The sequence below is a fragment of the Lissotriton vulgaris genome, chromosome 1_2, assembly GCF_964263255.1.
Source record: "Lissotriton vulgaris chromosome 1_2, aLisVul1.2, whole genome shotgun sequence".
Lineage (NCBI taxonomy): Eukaryota > Metazoa > Chordata > Amphibia > Caudata > Salamandridae > Lissotriton > Lissotriton vulgaris.
Window position 1 is genome coordinate 39653473 of NC_141686.1, and position 22902 is coordinate 39676374.

General features: G+C 44.0%; 1 protein-coding gene across 4 annotated transcripts in view; it reads left to right on the forward strand.

The window, feature by feature from the left end:
- Positions 1 to 22902, forward strand: part of AMN1 (antagonist of mitotic exit network 1 homolog) — a 773844-nt gene that overhangs the window by 34718 nt on the left and 716224 nt on the right. For 2 of the 4 annotated variants that reach the window (XR_015307529.1, XM_086952787.1), the window contains exon 2: positions 18899 to 19002. The exons of the other annotated variants lie outside the window; for them this stretch is intronic. The gene's annotated coding sequence lies outside the window, so the exon portion shown is untranslated. The remainder of the gene's footprint in view (positions 1 to 18898; positions 19003 to 22902) is intronic. 4 annotated transcript variants of the gene reach the window in all.

The following is a 22902-nucleotide window of genomic DNA, read 5'->3' on the forward strand; positions in this document are numbered from 1 at the left end:
GGCTGATTTAACAATGAAATCGGCTACCTTCATTTGGGTGCATCATTGGGGGGCCATTACCATTTATGACGATGTGCTGTGTGTATGTCCGCAACCATTATAGAGAATCTCAGCTAATTGTCAACGTTAAGCACACACCACACGGAAATATTGGCAATAGAGAGTAAATAGTTCAGAAAAATATACGTTTTAAATGCAAACCATTTGATGGGGGCAAAAGTCTCAACAGCTTGACATAGGTTAGATATAAATTGTCACCATCTTGTATTTACAAAGATAGGGTACAGTGTGGTCGATTCCTAAAGTATACAAACAGCATTTCAACAGGGACTTTCTAGGTAACTACATTTCATTCAGGATCGATGGAGGCCATCTGGGCAAAAGTAGCGTCCAATTCATTGAGTCCATTTTGGACAGAGTCCAAAGATTGCATCCATTTACATTCTCTTACATTCATAATGGAATTTAAATCACCCCCCTGTGGTCCCAGGGTAATTTTCTCAATGGCTACCCACTTCATGGATTCCGGTGTATGATTGTTTGCTAGAAAGTGTTCTACCAGGGGTGCTCCTGTTGTATGGCACCTGATCCTGACGCAGTGTTGCAATATAGATTTTTGACTTTTTGCTTAGTTTGCCCAATGTAGATTAACCCACATGGGCAAAAAATAGCATAGATGACCCCATTACTGTTGCAATTGGTGAATGATTTGAAAGTAACTGTTAGATTGTTGTGTGTTAGTATTTTAGTCTCTAGGCACAGTGCACAAGCTTTGCAGTTGGTACATTTGTAGTGTCCCAGTGTTGTTGGTAGATTCCACATCGTTTGGATGGTTGGGGCAGGTGGGCTGTCTAGCATAGAATGCACCACATAGTCTCTAATGCTCTTAGCTTTTTTGAAAGCATGCATTGGTGGTTTAGGTGTTTCAATGACATCTGCAACGATGTTCCAATATTTGTTGACTATCTTCCGTATATCGTTACTCTTACTGCAGTAGGTTGTGACACATATCATCCTGTCTTCTTGTGGTTTCCGGTCTTTGGGTACGAGCAAAGTTGCTCTGTCGCTGAACCAGGCCCTCTTGCGTGCCCTCTTCACCAACTTCTTAGGATAGCCTCTTTCCAATAGACGTAAGATGAGATCATCCGATTCCGCAAAGTAGTCCTCTTTCCAGGTGCAATTCCTCCGTATACGGAGGAATTGGCCGAAGGGTAAATTATCACGTAGGGCCCTAGTGTGGTGGCTGGAATATCTCAACAGTGTATTCCGCTCCGTAGGTTTACGGTACAGTGTGGTATATAGGGCTCCCTCATGTTCTTTAATGGTAATGTCCAAAAAATCTATAGATTCATTGCTGCAGTTGGTGGTAAATTTGATATCCTGTGACTGGGTATTGAGCCATTCAGGGAATGACGTAAGTTCTTGTTGGTTCCCTGTCCACAACATCAGAATGTCATCAATGTATCGGCGGTACTCCGTGATCTTATTGAGATATGGGTTGTGGGGAGAGAGAATGCAATGTTGTTCATAATCACTCATGTAGAGGATTGCCAGGTCTGGGGCGAATGCTGCCCCCATCGCCACGCCCTTGCTCTGGATAAAGAAATTGTTCTGAAATATGAAGAAGTTTTTAGTCATTGCGATCTCCAATAAATCGATTATAAATTCTGTTGGTACCTCAACCGGTTGTGGTCTTAGTTCGAGGGCTCATCGCATTGTTGTTAGTGCTGGTCCTTGGGGAGTGCTCGTGTACAACGAGACTATGTCCATCGTGACCAATAGCTGTTTTTCTTTGTCAAAGGGTCTCTGGTCTACTAAATTGATCACCTGCATAGTATCTCTTAGGTAGGTGGGTGTTGTCTCTGCCAAGGGTTTCAAGAAGACATCAATGTATTTGCACAGCTGTTCAAGGAGGGAACCGCAGCCTGAAATAATCGGACGTCCTGGTGGTTTCGTTGGGTTCTTGTGTACCTTTGGTAAGACGTAGATGGTTGGTATACGTGGTTGGCTCACATTCAAATATAGACACTCCTTTTCTGTGAGGAAACCGGACTCTTTTCCCTTTTCGGTGATGGCGAGAATCTCAAGTCGAATCTCCCTTGTTGGATTGGTTGCTACCGACCGGTAGCTCACGCCATCTCTCAGTTGGGAGTAGATCTCCTGGGTATAGTCATCAACATCTAAAATGACTATAGCACCGGCTTTGTCCGCTGGCTTTATGACAAAAGCCTTGTTGTTTTTCAACGTATCAAGGGCGGTCCGTTCATTCTTAGCAATGTTATGCTTCACATATGGTCTTTCTTCACATGTCTTAAGTACATCCCTTAGGACTAGGCTCTCGTAGGTTAAGACCCGATGTGAGATAGAGGCGGTGTGGGGTGTGAAGGTTAATGGTGGGTGTAAACCTGAGAATGATCTAATCGTGCTTGGTGTTTTATGGAGGAAAAAGTTCTTGAGTCTGATCTTACGGAAGAATTTCGCCAGTTCCGTTTTGATGTTGAACCTATTCACATGAGACGTTGGTACGAAAGACAAACCTTTACTCAGAACTCTTATTTCGTCTTCTGATAGGGTTTGTTTGGATAGATTCATAATAGGACTTCCTCCTGGTGCTGATTTCCCTGTGGTTCTCCTGCTGGAATCTCACCTGTTTGCTGTTGTGTATCCTTGTTGTCTCCCATCGTCCCATTTCTGGGGGTTTTGACCTCTGCTGGAGCGTCTGTTCCATCCCCCTCCTCTCCCCCGGGGGGTCTCCATGGGCTGTCCCCTAAAAAAGGCTGCTTTGGTCTGCTTGAGTGGTCCTGTGGGGTCAGATACCATTGGTCTTGGTTCTGGTAGGTTCCGCTGGTTCCTGCTGTCTCGTTGTCACTACTCCCACTGTATGATGAATCCGAGAAGTTTGTAAATCTTCTGCCTCCGCGGTATCCTCCTCTGTAGCCCCCTCTTCCTCTGTAGGAGAAGCGGCCTTGGTTGTCCTGTTTAAAGTAGTCCTCAGCCAGGTTGGGGTATGTCTTTTTCTTGTTATAGTATTGAATGTCTTTTGCCAACTTTTCCAGTTTTTGTTTTGGGTCTCTACGTCGAAGTCCTTGGGAGTTTTGTTCAGGCGTTCAAGAGTTTCCTTTGCGCTTGCAAAGGCTGTGTGACTGGCAATTTCTTGTTTTAAATCACTTATCTCTTTTGTTAGTGATTCTACCTGTTCTCGAGCTGTCTCCACTCCAAGGACCATCCAATGGCGTGAGCAATTGTTTGCTAAAAAACTGAAGCCCTCCTTAAACTTCGGATTGTCCACAAATATCGCTGGTTCATTTCGGACCTGTAGCCCTGTAGGTATGACGTTGGCTTTGAGACACCCAGTCAAAAGGTGGCCATGTAGTTTCGTGCGCACCAACTTTTTCTCTAGACGTTCTAGTTTGTTGATTTTCTCATTAAGCGAGAAATCTACAGTGGTAGTATTGGATGAAAGGAATGCAGTCCCTGTGTCCCCCTGGATAAGATCTCTTATATGGTCTGCAGTATAAGAGAGGGTTTCAGATTCAAACATGATAATTCCCTCAATGTTGGTCCTAATGAATAGATGCAAGTTTATGTGTAGAACCCTCGCAAGACAGCTCTTGCACAGAGAGTGATAAGTTTTAACGGGGTACACCCTAAAACTATCTGACCTGGGTCAATAATTAGATACATATGAAGGGGTCAGTGTTAATTGCTTTCAGGACATCAAATGTCAAATAGATACACTGTATAGATTAAATCTTGGCCAATCCAATATATTCAATACACAATTTATTTTGCACAGTAATTAATGGAGAAAAAGCATCCATCAATAAATTCCAAGCATTATGCATTCCGTTTCATACATAATGAAAAACATAAATTAGTTAGTTATAAAGGGCTATGAACACTTTTATCAGTCAAAGTTGTAACATAGTCTCAACTGTCCTTATCTGGTGTGCACACCATGCCGATCTTAATCTTACGGAAATGCGAAGCTCGGTAACGTCTCAAGGCTTGCCGGGTGATCGAAGACCAAAGCTTCTACCAACGAGGGGTGGTAGGAATGGGTCTGGTCGGCAGATTAGTTTTCTTCAAAAGAGATCTTCTTTTCATCGTGATCTTCTCCCCAACTCACTGATATTTCCACACACTGATACTACACAGGCCCTGAAGAGAATCCCAAGAAAACCAGTGGGATTCGAAACGCGTAGGCCCCTGCCACATGGGCCCCTGCCACATGGTGTCTGCGAGAGCGACAAGAGTTTCTTGTCTATTCTTCTTGAGTCGCTAGTACAATACCAAGTTTATTTAGCAAAACAAACTTCTGTTTGTAGATTTAATTAGGATTGTACATTATATAAAGTAACTGTTTTCTCATCAATTTCTGTTAAACTATGTCCGCAGACTGTGGCCCTTTGTTTTTCCTTGTAGTATAGACTGTATATAATTTTAGATTGTAAGTTCATGCTCATTAGAGTCCCTTTCCCCGAGTGGTATGAATGTGTTTTTTGAATGTCTGTGATATGCCTGAAATACTGGATGACTGATGTTTAAGAGTCACTTTCCTAAGTCCCCTGTGTCCTTTTGTAAATATGTCCCGTTGTAAAAAATGAAAATATAAAAGTCTTTTGTCTTCCTAATATTGTTAAAATAAAAAACTATTAAATAGTAACTCCCGTTCTTGAATTTTCCTTCAAGTTCTGTTTGGTTATTTGGTGTATTAGAATTATCCATATCAGCACTGGCACCCCACTTTTGTTTCTTGATAGTCTGGCTCAGCCTTGCTGATTAGAGCCACCCCGTAGTTGTTTTTTCCTTGAATTGAACTTAGCTGTTTCACACACTCCAACTTAGATCGGCACCAAGCTGTAGGCACTAGGAGTTTGGCAGAAAGTCTCTGGCTGCAATTGCATGGGTCTGACTGGTGTGAATCTGTTCTAAGGCCAGGCTATATGTGTACCACCATGCCCCCACCTCCCCTCAGTAGTTCATGCTGTTCTGAGTTGGTCATTGCTTTATTGTACCTCAAGTCAGAGCACATCACGTTTGTGCATGTCCCCACTGCTTTAATGGGGGACCATGATGTTTGGACATTTAATGTCCGCTGTAGATGATGTATCCCCAAACAGTTTCATGTATGTGTATGCTTGCATTGTGCTAAGGGGATTACCAGGTAATTGTTCATGCATCTCTCTGATGGATGTTACATGCGTTTTTTCTGAGCCCCCAGTTCGATTATGCAGTCTGTGTGTTCTCCTTTGTACTGCCGGTCACCAGTGTTTTAGACTGTATAGCCTTGGACGGTGTCATGTATGTAACTTGCATGATCGATCGAGGTAACTATTAGCAGCGATACTACATGTCTCTTTCAAGTGCTCACCGTACTTATTCCCCAGCACCCCTTCCCCCAACCCCCTGGGGCGGCAACCTGTGGGATAGCCCTGAGCGCCACAAGCTCTAGCTACGCCCCTGGGCCAGATCCAAGATCTGTCCAGAGACAACATCCAGGTTTAGTAACAACATACAGTGTAGGAAAACTGTGCCTTGACTGGCTACAAAAGTCCACACTAAAAGAGGTAAAACAACACTAATATTTACTTAAAGATAGGCCATTTATAATGAAGCTTGGAAAGCGACCCAAGCAGAGACTGCAGAACGAATACAAGAAATTGATCGTATTAATTTAGAGAAAGCTCTCTCTGTAGTAGACAACGGGTTAAACAACTCTGTCATCCAGAATTTATTCTTTGGACAGCATAGTATCCTCTGCCATAGACATAATGGAACAGGACTTGCTCATGCTACAGCATGGTCAGTCATAATTGCATTCTATAAATCTTTTAGGCTGGACGTTACAAAATCTTCGTTCTGGATATGTGCCATGGCGTCTACTCAACACCATGTCATTGTTTTCTGTATTTAACCTTACAGATAAACAAATCACTTTCGAACAAAGAGGAGCAGATTATACGGTGCTGAGCATTGAAAAACTGGAAAGATTACCATTAACGGTTTCAGAAATACCTGCAAAGAATGGGTAATACACGGAACAATCACTCTGCCTGTCACAATTTTCCATTTTCAATATTGTTTGAAACACATACCAGCTGGCGTCTATGAAAGGTTGGGTAAAGAATACATTAAGTCAACCTGGGAATTACCATATACACACAGATGTTGGAGTGGGGGAAAGGAAGTATTTCTTAGTGGTACCATCCGCAAAAGCGCACTAAGTGGTACACTTTTATGTCAGGGTATTAATTTACATGGAGCCTGCGATGGTTCTTCGACCAACTTATCCTGCCACCTGCAAGGTTCTCCAGCTGCAGTGATAGATCCAATTTTTAGGCAGCTTTCTAACGGAAGCTATATTATGTTGAATGATCACAGCTGCTGTGGCATGTTGCCAGGAATAGCCTACTGTCAGCCAGGGTCACTTGTTGTATGCAAGTATTGTTTCCTAAAACTAAGACAGACGGGGAGTCGCCGCTATGGCCTTCACTGAACATCACTTCTATACTAATTGATACATTAAGCAGAATGAAAGGCATTCTTTTACAAAAAACTGTGCCACTGACCTCGTCCAAAGAGACTTATGAACTACAAGTTGCAAGGTCCTCTGTAGAGATACATGCCCTTTTATCGACAAACTGCCCTGTACATTTCGTAGAAATGTTAGGTTGTATCTTAAACATGTCTGATAACAGTGGGATTATACATGTATTTAACACAGTTTTTTCGCACCTTTTGAAGCAGTCCTCGGCATATTTCCAAACTTCGTGCACTCTGTGTTCGGCGGCCTGCCTCTCATTTTGGGACTCGTAGCAGGAATACTATTCTTGTTCCTTCTGCTCTGATATGGCAAGTCCGATCACCAGCGACACCCAGATTACCGTAGAGAACACTCTCCTGGCAATGAAGTGTAGTGAGCGCATGGTACAGATTCTGGGCTTGGCTCGTTTAAGAGATCTGAATTCCAAGTTGTTTCTATCATTCCGACCAATCTGGCAAGATTACATCTTACCTGTTCTACGATACCTACTATGTGGAGAAGAATGCGTATTGGAATCTGTCTGACACTTCCAACAGTCCTGCCAACAGATGTTGATACTTTGCTTGGTTCGGTAACGGCCCATGCATTGTGTTGTTCCCAGCGTCTGCCAGTCCTGATGGCGGCATTCATTGAAGTCTCACAGACGCAATCTGCTGATGGTGAGATACGTTGATCGACAGGCACACAGGTACCATCTCCATCGAACATTGCTAATGCAGCTGACGGCGATGCTTCACATTTTTGTGCAATTGGTCTACTTAACGAAGTGGTCCAACTTTCACCAACTGTCGTAGACTAATTCTTTACCAGCCTAGAATGATGTTTTATCCAAACAATGATACTGACTTTTGAAATTAGCACACAGTGTTCTATGGGACTCTGTATTCAAACTTCACCTTTCAAAACAAATCTTCTAACTTTAGAACTCTATTTTTCTACGATTTGACTTTTTCCAAAATTGCATTTTTTTTGGCACAAAGTAATCTGCTTAAAGTAGAACTATTAGTAGAGAACAAGAATTCTTTGAATACTTCCAAGAGACAATATTTGAACTTGTCCACAACCGAAACAATTTATATATTCTGTCATGGAATGGTCTCGACTTTTTCTTCTGTTTTAATAGCCATTTCATAAATGTACTTTCATGATTCATTCGGATAGCATTTCCAATGTTATACCATATGCTTTGAATGAAAAAATTGCTTTTAAAATGCGTACAGCACAAATGCTCATTTTTTCGTGTACAACCATATTGAATGCATTTTATGTATTTTGGGTGGGGTTTTTACACATCATGCTTTAGATATGTTTTAAATGCTTAGAATGTAGTAATGTCGAACATAATGGGTGTTGTATGGCGTTTTAGGATCCAAGCGAAATTTCCCGATTCAGGCCCTTATATAGGTACAATTCACATTGCCCTAATATAGGCATAGAAATCATACCCATATTTAGACATAGCCCATGCAATCCAAATATAGGCATGGCTACTTCCACTCGTAATGAAAAGCCACAATGATTTCTTGGAAAATCAGCTTAAGCAGTCAGGGACATCCCCTTGCTTGAATATTGATTTGTCCAAGAACTCATGGAGTTTTCAAAGAACTACCATTCCCTTGGGGTTCTTTGATGACGTTATTATGCCCGACTTTACGTCAAACTAGGCACCTTCAAGGTATAAATATGCCTTCATTTGCCCTAGCAAAGACAAGGTGGTTCGGAGCAGCTCGACTATCTACTTGCCCGATTCAGCTCGCTACAGCAAGTGCCGAAGGAAGCCGACCCTCCAGCTGACGCACTGATCGCGAAGCTGTTCTTTCTCTCGCTGAGAATCCAGCTCCAGTGTTTCCAAGCTCCCCTCGCAGGGTGTTGGGAAATCAAGTCCCCAGACAGAGATACTAGACCTCCTTCATTCTAAGGTATGGAGCTGATTAGACCCTAAAGAGAAATCTTGGATAGATTCTTGGCAAAGAAAGTAAACCTATGCTAAACCACACTTACTTCTTCCCTCGTATTAGACTTAGGTGAGGTACATCGGGGTAGGCATGTTTTAGAAGCATCAGTTGAGTACTTTTAGCCTTTGTTATTTATGTATGTATTTATCTATGGTTTAGAAACCATACAATGCTTTTACAGTATTATTGTTGGTTGAAAGCTTTTATTCGATATGCAAGATATCTTGAAAGCAAACATATATATAAAAACAGCATTTCAAAACAGTAAATAGGTATGTCAACATTTAAATGCTAAGACAATAAAAATAGGATTAGACCCTAGGTAAATTAGCTAAAAAGTGAATTAAATTGAAATTGACAGTCTCTTGCAGCGAATCAACCATGAGCGTTTTAAAAATTTGGAAACACCACAAACAATTGGAGGGGAGGTATCAGTCAATAAAATACGTAGTGCAACCAAATGCCAACGTGTTCCCAGGCATCTAAAGAGCTGTTTAAGCCAATATCTCCTAGGATTAATATAATCCGGGCACTCAAAAAAAATATGTGCTACCGTTTCTGGCCTAGATGGGCAAAGGGCACAGAAGGGCGTTAGATGAACACCGGATTTCCATTTTGACACAAAGGCCCCGATCGGGAGGGTGCCTACCCTGAGCTTAAAATACAAAGCCCTATCAACTGGTAAGGTGATTAAGTCCAGGTAGGGTTCGTAGGCTACCACGTCCTTTATTGCCAAAAATGCTGCAGTCGAGTTGCAATGGTTAGGGTTCCCGATAAGTTTGCCAGAGACCCAGTTCCAATAAAGTTTTTTGAGGTCAGCCTTTGGTGGAGCAGATTTTGTAGTCCAACAGTCCCCCAGGCCCAGCTCCCCCAAGAGATTTTTGGTGTCCCTCAGCCACTTAATCTTGGCCCAGCCTCCCATGCTCATTACCTCATTACCTCAGCCAAGCCATCGGCATAAGATTTTAGCTCCGGGACCCTCCATATACGGGACCAAAGGAGCAGTGGTCGAAGGCGAGCCTGATCTTTAATGCTCTTACAACCCACGTCCAAGAGCACCGTTTTATAATACTCTTCACGCTGTACGCATTATACTTTGCAGCCTGTATTACGATTGTAGCAGTTCACTTTACATGCATGAGAAAGAAGACTGTTCAATAAATCCCTTTTATTGAAAACGCCCGTCTCTCTATTTCTCTGCACCTCTGTTGAAACGAGGCATGCACGATTGACTGAGTAAAATATCTATCTATTGTTTCCATGACTCTGAAGATACGTTTATTCTTGGGGAAACAAAGTTGTCATGTTTATGCGGTTGTCAGTAACGAATCCCGTCTTGTGTATTCGAGAAACTTTCTAGTGACCGCTGAGCTAGCTGGCACTCACAATTAAGTTTAATATATTTAGAGACCTAGTCGACCTCATTCCTATGTCAAATCTATAGGATATATTATTCCAATGCGCAGATCCTATTGGGAAAATAGGAACTACACTACATTATGTTAGGAGGGGCAATGGCAAGTAAGTTGTATTTGACTGGGGGTCGACTGGAGGACATTTTTTAAAAGGTTGATTGGTCTAATGTGGATGTCTTTGCAAAGTAATAGTTCAGACCTATAAAGCATGTGTCAAATATTGTATTGAAGGGCTTTCAACATTGATAATTGTAGCCTCCAGTCTTGAAATGAAATGGCGATTCTCAAAGCGAAGTGCAATGAGAATCAAGATTTCATTAAAGACACGAAGGCTAACATTATCCCACCCGCCAACACCCACGGAAGATAAAACAAAAACAAAAAAGGAAGGGGAATGCATTAATGTTTGAATGCTTATCAATATTTTGTTCGAGTAATACTATATATGGATTTTTGTAATAGCAAGGATTATGTGGAGGTTGGAAAGAAATGTTCATGGATTCATTATTTTGTTCTTTCGGCAGAATGACAAGCGAGGAGGATATTTTAGAGGAATTCTTGACGGATAAGAGATTAAGGTTGAAAAGATGTTTGCACGATTAAAAGAGGAAGAATGTTCAGTTAAAGGGTTATTTATGGACTGGAGGTTTCTGGTTCTTGTGTTTTTAATAGTTATAGTTTTCTTTAAAGGTGTTGCAGATATAAAAGATATAATGCATAACGTTATCCTCCGTGCATTTGATGAAATCCTGATTCTCATTCAACTTCGCTAGGAGAATCCTTATTCTCTGTTATCTTTTCCTAATTGATAAAGGTATAGACCAATAGCGTAATCCAGTTTTAATAGAACAGAAAAGATTGTTTCTTGGACCTTTAGGTTGGAGTCGTAGGTGCGTAAAGATGAGTCTCAGCGTTTTCCTTGTAAGAAAGCTTGCTTTAACTACCTTTTCCATTGACTAGCTTGCAATCATGGTAATTCTGAACTGTCTTAACTCCTTTGATATTCTTGGCAGTGGTGGTAGATCGTCAGGCCCAGAGAAGGCCATAAGTTTTCCAGGCGCCACAGTGAGTATTTCAGTTTTGGACACATTCAATTTGAGGTTGCTCCATGTCATCCATTGATCAGCGGCTTGGAGGAAACAGAAGATTCTGGATTTTCCAGTGTTCTTGTGACTTTCCATTTTCATAAGTTTCTGCAGGTGAATTGAAAACCATTGATCAGTTTTTGTAATGATTTCATGTAGATGTTGAAAAGCATGGCTGAGATGCTAGCGCCTTGGGGGACTCCTGCTTTAATGCTGTATGGTTTTGAAGAGATTGGAAGAGTATGGATAATATTTATTCTATTGTGTAGGTACGATGTGATCGAAGCGACAGATGTTCCCTCTACTCCGGCTTCTTCAAGACTTTTAATCAGTGTGTCGTGAATAACTGTATCAAAGGCTGCTGAAAGGACCGGGAAAAGAGGGTCAGAAATGCCATTTTGGTTTACTGTATTTTTAAGGTTATTCTTGATTGAGATTAGTGTTGAGTTAGTGTCTCTCCCAGGGCAAAATCCATTTTCGAAGTCGGAAAGTAGGGAATTCTCTTCAAAGTATTGTGACATCTAGGTGAAGGGTGTGGTGGAGGAAATCTATTAATAAAAAAAGACAGAACAATTTTAAACAGTAATATAGTTTTAATCATTCAATCAATAGGGAAAGACAGCCAGTATTAAAAAGAGACCAAAGTCTGAAGTTCAAAGTTCTGGATTACAAGCAGTGGCTGTAAAATCCTAAACTAATCACAGGTTACAAATTCCTTTGTGACATAAATAGAAAGCTTGGCATCTAAGATATTGTCAACATACGTAAATATTTCCAAGAATTGTGTACGTTTCTATGTTTAGCAGAATCCTCCTCTTGTTTTGTTTTTTAAACATCTCATAAGGGTGAGATAACTTAAAAAAACGTTGTTGTTCTTCATAACAAGTGATTATCTCTTGTTTGACGTCATTGGGCCCAGCCCAGCTTATCTGACTTTAGCATATTCTCAACAGGCTTGTGCTAATGCAGGATCCACACTTGTTTACACCCTGTCCTCAATGACAATGCAAAAATATTTTCTAATGTTGGGCGCTTGCTGTGTTTGTTTAACAGCTAGAAATGTGGTGACCTTTTCTATGACATCTGTACTAATTATTGATGTCCTGTCAAGTTTGAATCTGCAAAGAAACATAATCTATTTGTGTTTCAGTGCAGCTAAATTGAACATGCAACATTTATGTGTGTTTCCTGAAACTAAAGTGCACTATGACCTATGTATTTTTGCGGAACCCATAGTTGTCTTTTTCAGCACATCCATTTATTAGGCTGTTTCACTACTCACATAGGTTTAAAACTATCCCTCATCTAAAATTTTTGTATTGGGGTTTGGGATTTTATATTTTCGTGTATTTGTCTATAAGATGTATTCCTATTATTTCTATACATCAGTTGCTCCTTCTATAAGTTTGCCCATGATCTGATTGCTATAGATATGTAGTTGTCAGGGTCCTGAATGTCCAGGTTAGTTTTCTTTAATGACCGACATATGTGTGCCTTCTGGGAAAACTCCTGTTGTCGATGAGTGCTCCGACTGGGATTGCTGCTGACGTTTATAAAAGAAGGATTTTAAAGTTTTGAGAAGGACACGGTTCAATTTGACAATTTGACAAGATCCAGCAGAAATTCAGTTGGTTATAGTTCTTCGAAAGAGCTTTGGGGCTATGTTAACCTTCCCCTAGAGAGGTTTGTTTCTAACAGGTTGGCGCTGTTGTTTTTTCAGTTGATTAACTAAGAATCATAGAAGTACCCTATGCACACACACAGTATTGCTGTACACGTGGGTGGTAGTACATAGTTCAAGTTCCAGAATTTATATAGCGCACTACTCACCCAGAGGGTCTCAAGGCGCTTGGGGAAGGGGTTCATTATTTATCAAATAGCCAGGTTTTAAGTTCTTTTCTGAAGGAGATGTGGTTCTGTGTAAGGCGGAGGTGGGTGGGGAGTGAGTTCCAGGTCTTGGCCGCCAAGTAGGAGAAGGATCTACCTCCCATAGTGGATCTAAGGATGCGCGGGATCGCGGCGAGGCCTTGATTGGAGGATCTTAATTGGCGGGTGGGTGTGTAGAAGGATAGTAGAGTGTTGAGGCATTCGGGCCCTAGCTTGTAGAGGGCCTTGTGTGCGTGGGTGAGGAGACGAAATGTTATTCTCTTGTTGACGGGGAGCCAGTGGAGGTCTTTCAGGTAGCCGGTAATGTGATTTTGGCGAGGGATGTCCAAAATGAGTCTCGCTGATGCATTTTGGATACGTTGGAGTTTTTTCAGTAATTTGGCTGTAATTCCGGCGTAGAGGGTGTTTCCGTAGTCCAGTTGACTCGTGACTAGTGCGTGGGTGACAGTTTTTCTTGTCTCGGAGGGGATCCAACAGAAGATTTTTTTGAGCATACGAAGTACGTTGAAGCAGGAGGATGAGTCGGTGTTGACTTGTCTGGTCATTGAGAGTGAGGAATCTAGGATGAAGCCCAGGTTGCGTGCGTGATCTGTGGGTGTGGGTGCTGTGCCCAGAGCCGAAGGCCACCATGAGTCGTCCCAGGCAGAGGGGGATGAGCCTAGGATGAGCACCTCCGTTTTGTCTGAGTTAAGTTTTAGGCAGCTGGTTTTCATCCATTCAGCAACTTCTTTCATACCTTCGTGAAGATTGGTTTTGGCGGAGTTAGGGTCTTTGGTGAGGGAAAGGATCAGCTGGGTATCGTCAGCGTAGGAGATGATGTTAAGGTTGTGTTGACGCGCGATGGATGCGAGTGGACTCATGTAAACTTTGAAGAGGGTGGGACTGAGTGATGAACCTTGTGGTACACCGCAAATGACTTCAGTAGCCTCTGGTTTGAATGGGGGAAGTCGTACTCTCTGGGTTCTTCCGGCGAGGAAGGAGACGATCCAGTCCAACGCTTTTCCTTGTATTCCGATATTGTTGAGGCGTTGTATGAGGGTGCTGTGACAGACTGTGTCGAAGGCGGCGGAGAGGTCGAGTAGAATGAGGGCCACTGTTTCTCCGTTGTCCAGTAGTGTTCGGATATCGTCTGTGGCTGCGATGAGGGCGGTTTCGGTGCTGTGTTTGGCTCGAAAGCCGTTCTGTGAGGGATCGAGGGAGTTGTTGTCTTCAAGGAAGGCGGCGAGTTGGCTATTGACGGCTTTCTCAATGACTTTTGCCGGGAAAGGGAGGAGGGATATTGGGCGGTAGTTTTTGAGTTCAGAGGGGTCTGCTGTGGGTTTCTTCAGGAGAGCGCTGACTTCGGCATGTTTCCAGCTTTCTGGGAAGGTAGCAGAGTTGAAGGAACAGTTGATAATATCACGGAGGTGGGGTGCGATGATGGAGTCTGCTTTGTTGAAGATGTAGTGGGGACATGGGTCGGTTGGCGAGCCAGAGTGGATGGAATTCATAAGGCGGATGGTGTCTTCGGTGGTGATTGGGTTCCAGGAGTTGAGATTGTTGGAGGGCGGTATAGGTTCTGAGGGGGGTGGGTAGGATTGTTCGTTGGTATTGTTTTCGAAGCTGTTATGTATGTCTGCAATTTTGTTGTAGAAGAAGGAGGATAACGAGTCGCAGAGGTCTTCGGAGGGGGTGATGTCGTTTGAGGCTGCGGTGGGGTTGGTGAATTCTTTGACGATATTGAATAGTTCCTTGCTGTTATGGGCATTGTTGTCGAGTCGATTCTTGAAAGCTTATTTCTTGGTGGATCGAATCAGCTGGTGGTAAACATTCAAAGAAACAATGTTTGCAGAGAAACAATAACTTGAGAAAAGAAGAGGGTGACGTGAGATGGTCCTTTTATTTTTTTAATTTCTCAAAGCTTTACAACAGCCAGCCGACACGTGTTTCATCGCTTGCGCGAATCTTCAGGGCTGGAAACAATGAAATAATGCTTTTGTAGACAAGATACACTCTTAGATGACGATTTACATATTATTTTGTGCTCACGTTAAAAAATGACGACAAGTTCAAACATAAAATTGTGACCACTGGTTCAAAATCCTGAGCTGGTAACGAAAGACATCTTAAGCAAAGTGCACTTATTTTAGTTGTCCAACTAAGGTGATTGTGCTGGATTCTGAATTTATCGTGAATTGACACGTCACAGCGTATATTGTGAAACATCATCTAAAACTCACATGCATGACCAACACCCGAGATAAGTGTTCCACCACCACCCGCAACAGGTTCCCCGCAGAAGCTGAAACAAGATCACCACCGACCAGCTCGCCACATCCCTGAGCCAGAACCCTCCCGCCAGCTCAGCGAACCCCAACCAAGCCGCCAACAACCTCACAAGGTGGATCAGCACCAACGCAGACGACCTCGCTCCACTGAAGACCCCGCCGTCAGACCCCGCAACAAGAAAGCATCCTGGTTCACCGACGAACTCAAGAGCTCGAAGAAGAACTGCCGAGCCCTAGAGAAAGCCTGGCGCAGAGACCCGACAACAGATAACATGACCACCCGAAAACACCACCAGCTGATCCACACCACCAAGAAAACCGCATTCAAGGAATGACTAGACAACAACGCCCACAACAGCAAGGAACTCTTCAACATCGTCAAAGAGCTCTCGAACCCTAGCGCCGGAAACAACGACATCACCCCATCGCAAGACCTCTGCAACTCGCTCGCCTCGTTCTTCCACAGCAAGATCGCAGATATACACAACAGTTTCAGCACACAGCCGACGCACCCTACAACCGCACCAATGCCCCCCACCACCACCCTCCGTGCCTGGATCCCGATCAACACCGAAGACACCATCCGCACGATGAACTCCATCCACTCCGGATCACCAAACGACCCCTGCCCTCACCACGTCTTCAACAAGGCCGACTCCATCATCGCACCCCATCTCCGGGACATCATCAACGCCTCCTTCGACACCGCCACCTTCCCAGAGGCCTGGAAGCACGCCGAACTCAGTGCCCTACTGAAGAAACCATCATCGGACCCCACCGACCTCAAAAACTACCGCCCCATCTCGCTTCTTCCTTTTCCTGCCAAAGTCATCGAGAAGACCGTCAACAGATAGCTGGCCGCCTTCCTCAAGACGAATGGATCCCTCGACCACTCGCAGTCCGGCTTCAGAGCCAACCACAGCACCGAGACCGCCCTCATTGCAGCCACCTACGACATCCGAGCCCTGCTCGACAACGGGGAAACAGCGGCACTCATCCTCCTGGACCTCTCCGCAGCGTTCGACACGGTCTGCCACTGCACCCTAGTGCAGCGCCTCAGCAACATCGGAATCCAGGAGAAGGCACTAGAGTGGATCATCTCCTTCCTCGCCGGAAGAACCCAGAGAGTCCGCCTCCCCCGGTTCAGATCAGAGGCCACCGAAGTCATCTGCGGCGTACCACAAGGATCATCGCTCAGCCCCACGCTGTTCAACATCTACATGAGCCCCCTCGCGGCCATCGCACGCCAACACAACCTCAACATCATCTCCTACGCCGACGACACCCAGCTGATCCTCTCCCTCACCAACGACCCCGCAACCGACAGAACCAACCTACACGAAAGGATGAAAGACGTAGCCAAGTGGATGATGAACAGCCACCTGAAACTGAACTCAGATAAGACGGAAGTCCTCATCCTGGGATCATCACCCTCCGCCTGGGACGACTCCTGGTGGCCCCCTGCCCTGGGCAGCGCACACAAACCAACGGACCACGCACGCACCCTGGGCTTCATCCTGGACTCCTCCCTCTCGATGACCAGACAAGTCAACGCCGTCTCCTCGTCATGCTTCAACATCCTACGCATGCTACGGAAGATCTTCCGGTGGACCCCCACCGAAACCAGGAAGACGGTCACCCAGGCGCTCGTCACCAGCCGACTGGACTACGGTAACTCCCTCTACGCCGGAACCACAGCCAAACTTCAGAAAAGACTCCAGCACATTCAGAATGCCTCAGCACGACTCATCCTGGACATCCCCCGACACAGCCACATATCCGGACACCTGAGAGACCTGCACTGGCTCCCCATCAGCAAGAGAATCACGTTCCGACTCCTCACCCACGCACACAAATCTCTCCACAACCAAGGCCCCAGATACCTCAACGACCGCCTGACCTTCTACACTCCCACCCGCCAGCTACGATCGACCAGCCACGCCCTCGCCGCCGTTCCCTGCATCCGAAGAGCCACAAGGGGAGGAAGATCCTTCTCCTACCTGGCGGCCAAGACGTGGAACTCCCTCCCCATCCACCTCCGCCTGACCCAAGACCACCTCTCCTTCAGGAAGCTCTCAAGACCTGGCTGTTCGAGCAGTAGCGGACCCCCCCCACCCCCAAGTGCCTTGAGACCCTCCGGGTGAGAAGCGCGCTATACAAATGCTTTGATTGATTAACGTGCGCGGTAAGCAATGAGTCTCTACTGGACAGCGTGTTTATCCGACATTCAGGTGATCTTAGTGCTGTTTACCATTTAGGTGGATTGTATCTCCCAAATACAAGTCATATTTCAACACATACCTCTAAGTAGCTGCGTATAAGCCAACGGTCTGTAGAAAACCAAAATATACATGGAAGAAAAAAATAAAGAAAAGAAAAGGGAGGGGAGCAAAAAAGGGGGGGAAGGAGAAAATTAAGAAGTGAGTTCTATGTATAAGGTAAGTGGTTGGTTAGAACACCAAAAACCTGCTAATTAAAATTAAAGCAGGGCGTATAATAATGAACTCAAGCTCACCGCTCTGCCGGTGATATTTCCGACCTGGTAGGGCCCAAGACCGTCTTAAAATTTGAATACGGAAATGAGGGCGTGGACTGAAAACACAATAGGAAGAAAAGAAATCAAGATCTGCAGAGATATCTATAGTCTATCTCTCACATTGAACGTATAATCAGAAAAAGCCCATACCCTATCTGTCCACCGGCCCCATCTTAGTCATTCCAGGTTTGGGATTGAAAGCCGAGTAAAAGGTGAAGATATTCTTCTAAAGCAACAGTCTGACATCAAGAACAGAAAAGCTAGACAGCTTAAGAGGGATGAGCTAGACTATCAGCAAGGCATGATATTTACCTATGCAAGGAAGTATGATTCTTTGTACTACTGAAAAGTGCACGTATTCTCCCCTTATAATTATTGCACCCCTTTTGGAGAAGTGCCGGTACTCTCGTTTTCAAATAAGAGGTGCATGTACTCAGTCCCCCACAGTACATGCACATGTATTATACTCACTGTTTCATTATTTAAGGTTGATCAAAATTGGTTTTAATGGTTAATGATAAAATCTCAATTCTATGATTCATATATTTTACTTTGTACAGTGTTGGACTGGCCCGTTTGGCATGCTGGCAATGCCACAAGGGCCAATTTATTTTTGTTTCCGTCACAGCCCATGGGTTTTTTTAAAAAATGGCCCACACACTGGCCCTTTCAAAATAGTCATCTGGCAGTGCCAGACTACCTGAAAGGCAAGTCCTATACTGGCTTTGTATTGAGTGTTGTATGCATTGTTGGTATAGTAGTGCATATGCATAAACATGTACATAACCTTCTTACAAAACAGTGCTTGAAAAGGATCAATAAAATGGCAGGTACTCACTATCTTAGAATACCTTTTTTCTATGCAGAAGTGTAGGCATTATGACATACCTTTTTTAAAATTTTATTATATTATTTTAATTAGTGTGATATGGCAGATACATCTGGTGACTGGATTAAACTATAATCTTGTGTATACCTAACATGTACATTCAACGTTCTTTTTTTAAAATCACATGACTAGCATCTTTGAAGCGCCCAGTTAGTCATTTTCTTAACATTATATCAGCCTTCAGCATTACTGTCCACCACTACATAACATGCATAAATTATATACTTTACATTCTCGTCTCTATCCACCTGTTAATTCTATTTGTTCAATTATAAACAACTCACCATTGTCTCCCCAACCGTTCTTCTATCATGCAGGCTCTCAGAAGTCAACTGCTTCACTTTGCACCGAGCACAGTTCATGGGGTGGAGTTTTCTTTTACCTCTGGCTCTCCCGTATCCTTACCCACAAAATATGTTTGGTAAGTTCCCCACATATTTCTGGGTCTATTCAGTTGGGAAAGCAATTTGTTATATGCCTCTGACTGGGTATTACAATATAGCATATCGGTGTGCCAAGCTTCCAGGGTCGGAGCTGAGCCCCTGGTCCATCTCCTCACCACCCGGCGTTTTGCCAATAGCATAACAATAGATACCAATTTGTGATCTGCCCTATCTATTGTTTTGCTATAACCTAGTAGTGCCATTAACAGGTTTATCTCCAGTGTAGTACTTACTATGGTCCCTAGTAGTTCTAGTATGACAGCTCTCCAGGAGGCGAACACTTCCGGGCAGTGCCATGACACATGTACGAAGCCCGCATTCTGCTCAGAGCATCTATAGCATATTGCTGTATCTTGCAATAAATATCTGCATTTTTCCGGGGTATAATATACCCAGTTTATGTATTGAAATGTTATGAGTCTGTGTCTTCCATTTTGTGAGACTTCTCTGATCATGGCGCAACAATGTCTTCAACAGTCAACAGTAATTACAGTGTCCTGGGCTCTTTGCCACTCTACTCTCGCCTTTGTCATGGATTGCCTATGGGCTTCTTGAGCAGAGGTGTAGAGTCTTGTGATTAATTTACTGGGTGCCTTTTCCCTTATCAAGGATCTGAGTGCTGGCACGTCCGAAGGTTCTAACATGTCATCTCCCAGGAGATCACGTAGCATATGTCGAACTCTGAAGTAATGAAATCGGGCAGTGACTGTCCGAGTCTCCAATTCTGTCCTAACTGCTTCCCAGCTTTTCACCGCCCCATCTTTGAATATGTCTCCCATCTTGGTGATCGCTAGTGACCCAAATGCGTGTGTTACCCCTTTTTCCCTTCCTATCGTGAACCATGAGCCCCATTCCACTTACTTGAGTGGCAAATACAGCACCGATCCAGCTTGTTGTTCCAAAAGGCTCCACCAAACATGAGTTATGGTGTTTAATGAGTTGAGGCTCACATGACACCTCTTGGGGTGGAGAATAGTGTTTGAGGGAGTGTAGGGGGGCCGCTGCATCTCTCTCGAAGTATAGATATGGCAGGTCCTGTGGTCTGTGAAGCCAGTAGTACACAAAAGCGCTCTGTGCTACTTTGTAATATAATTGTAAGTCTGGTGCGTTTAGTCCTCTCATGTCCTATGACATGGTGAGCGTTTCCTGCTTCACACGTGGCCGTTTTCCCACCCAAGCAAGTTTGATCATGAGAGAATGCAGTGTAGTGAAAAGTGTGTGTGGTAATAGTATTGGGATATTTAGGAATAGGAATCTAGGGAGGATAACCAACTTCATTATGGCAATATGTCCCATCAAAGACAGCTGGAGTTTATTCAAATGATCAACATCTCTCTCAAGTTTTGCTATCAACGTTCCGTAGTTATACAGGATGACTGTCGAGGGGTCCATGTGTACGGTGTTGTAGCTGGAGTAAGAGGAAATACCATGAATTTCTCCCTAGTGATGCAGAGTCCTGATAAGCCTCCAAAGCGCACCACCTCTCTGAGAATAGGTGAGAGGTTTCTCTCTGGGTCTTTTTTTATATCGTATCCTCTTCATATGCTGAAATTATGAGTCTATAGTTCGGGAAGCGTATACCTCTGTGAATATGGTATTCTAGTATAGTACATGCCAGTGGTTCTGTCACTAGAGCATATATTAAAGAAGAGAGGAGGCACACTTATCTGGTGCCTCTGGAGATATTTAACAGTGATGTGAACATATTCCAAAACACAGACTCGTGCTACTGGCTGTGCAGATAATATTTTGGCTCATTTTTGATAGACCTCACTTACACCCACATGCCGAAGAACCGCTCATAGAAACGCCCACACGACTGAATCGAATGCTTTCTCAGCCCCGAGGAAAATCGTGGTTGCCATCACTTCTGGATCTATTTGCTGTATTGCACCAAAGATGGTGCTGAGATTGGATGCATTGCTACGCCCCGAGGTAAAACTGGATTGCTCCGGCTGTATCAATCTGGACAATAAAGGAGCCAGTCTGTTCGCCAATATTTTAGTATACAGTTTGGTGTCGGCATTTCACAGAGAGAGGGGTCTGTATGAGGAATGTTTGTTCGGAGGTTTGCCTGGTTTGAATAAACTAATAATTATGGCCTCGAGTATAGAGGGATTCATGACACTGGTTTGTGCCATTTTCTCAAATAATTGTGTGGAGTTATGAGGTCCCGGTAACCCTTGTAAATCGCCACTGTAAGCCCATCCGCTCCCGACGCTTTACCAGATTGCATGCACGCAATGGTTGCCTGTATTTCGGACGAGTGCAACAGTGCCATCAAGTGTTCTGTAGCGAGCCATGTCATAGCTATGTGTTCCAAATAATCAGTCATATTCGCTTAGTCCGGAGTTTTGCATGTGCGATATAGATCCGCCTAGTATCTGCAGTTTTTTTGTGCAGTACTGTGTTCGTCGTATAGTGTTCTTCCCTCTTCATCTAAGAGTTCCATAATCCTCCCAGCTTCGCGCCTGGGGCGCATAATATCAGCCAGAGTTAATACTGAGCGTTTCCCCTCTCCATATAGCCTGGCCGTGGCATATTTGCCCATATGTACCACTTCTCTATTGGCGTTGTCATGGTTTTCTATTAATTTAGTTTTAATTTTACCTACTAGAGTGCATTCCCCTGTATGTTGATGCCCCAATTCTAAATCACCATAGGTAGTGATCGGAGTAGGCCTGCGGTAGCGGTTCGCAGCACAGAACCTGCGTCATAAGGCTTTTGGACTTTAGCCAGTAGACAATACGAGTGTGTGTGTCATGTGTAACGGAGTAGTGTGTAAATCCCTTTCCTTGGAGGTTATGGAACCTCCATAAATCCACCTGGTCTAGGAATTCTGCAGTGTCGTTAAGTGCACGCGCAGCTGCAGAGGGATGCAGATGGGGGCCCTTAGAGCGATCAAGCTCCGGATTTTATGTTCAATTAAAATCTCCTCCCCAAATTTGAGGCATGTTGCCCCACTGTAACAGACCCACGAGTAATGCTTGGTAAAATTACGGCTCATTGTAGTTTGGGCCATACACCCCCACAAGTACTACCTCCAAGTGGCCTATAAGGCAGATTGCCGCTACGTACCTACCACGCGGGTCAACACAAAATTCCTTTAGCTATATCTTTGATTTGCAGTCAACCCATATCAGTACCATTAACTAAACAGTGTCCAGCAGATATTGCCAACTTATAGCAGTTTATTGTTCTATCACTCAGTCCTCTATCAAACTGTTCCACAAGGAAATTAACTACTTGAACTATAGGAGCCTCCCCGGGATCCAAATCCCTTCTCATGCACCAATGAACACATGATTTCCAGATTCTACATATCTACTCTCTGTACTGGGGGCCCAGGATTTGTGCAAAAGCTAGTCAGTTCTGTCTGAAAAGGCCTGACATTTCTCTAGATCTCCTGATGCTTTGCAGGCAAGTAGGTTCAAAGTCCCCATCAACACCAAAGGATGTTCCTCACTGTCTGCATTTTGCAGAAGGCCTGGTAGAGCCGGACAAAAAAGGGGAATGTCGCAAGCAAGGTCCAAGGTCATAGGTAACCATGCTTGAGAGACCCAAAACGTGGTTATCAGAGCAATTGAGCACTTCTCCTGTCTTATCGTCTGTAGAACTCTCAGTATCATTACAAAGAGGAGAAATGCACATGCATTCTTTCCCTTCTAATTTATTTATTTATTTATTTTTGACACTTGTACAGTGCTCTGTTGCCCGTAGGTGTCCTGGGTCTAAGTATTACTCCTGATAAAGAGACAGGTAAAGAAATCAGATGGTAAACAACCACGTCTTTAGAGCTCTTCTGAATGCCATCAGGTCAGTCAATTTTCTGAGAGTGAGCGGCAAGGCATTCCAAGCTTTGGCTGTACCCAGCACAA